This window comes from Tursiops truncatus, chromosome 9 (genome assembly GCF_011762595.2).
Source record: "Tursiops truncatus isolate mTurTru1 chromosome 9, mTurTru1.mat.Y, whole genome shotgun sequence".
NCBI classification, from domain to species: domain Eukaryota; kingdom Metazoa; phylum Chordata; class Mammalia; order Artiodactyla; family Delphinidae; genus Tursiops; species Tursiops truncatus.
This window is the reverse complement of record NC_047042.1, coordinates 98501958-98502277: the sequence shown is the minus strand read 5'-3', so window position 1 is coordinate 98502277 and position 320 is coordinate 98501958. Positions and strand designations below refer to the sequence as shown.

At 54.1% G+C, this 320-nt stretch overlaps 1 non-coding gene across 1 annotated transcript; it reads left to right on the top strand.

The window, feature by feature from the left end:
- Positions 1–72, top strand: TRNAC-GCA (transfer RNA cysteine (anticodon GCA)). Its single transcript has one exon. It is a non-coding gene; the product is annotated as a tRNA-Cys (tRNA).
- The last annotated feature ends 248 nt before the right edge of the window (positions 73–320 follow it).

Sequence of the window (320 nt, the reverse complement as noted above, 5' to 3'; positions counted from 1 at the left end):
GGGGGTATAGCTCAGGGGTAGAGCATTTGACTGCAGATCAAGAGGTCCCCAGTTCAAATCTGGGTGCCCCCTACCCTTTTAGTCACTAAAGGTGGTAAGGGAGTTCCAATTTCCTCTCCGCTTGCTGAACCTGGCTTTGCAGCAGGTAGAGTCAGAGAAGACCCTTCGGACCCAAGCAAGGCAGCTCTGCTCAGACCATGTGTTTGTCCCACTCCTCTGGTCTTCCCACTCTCCCCTCCCCTGGTCTACCATGCAATCCTGCTTGTACGTTGATCTCCTGGCTGAGGATGAGGACTTTGTCCTTCGAAGGCAGCCAGAGA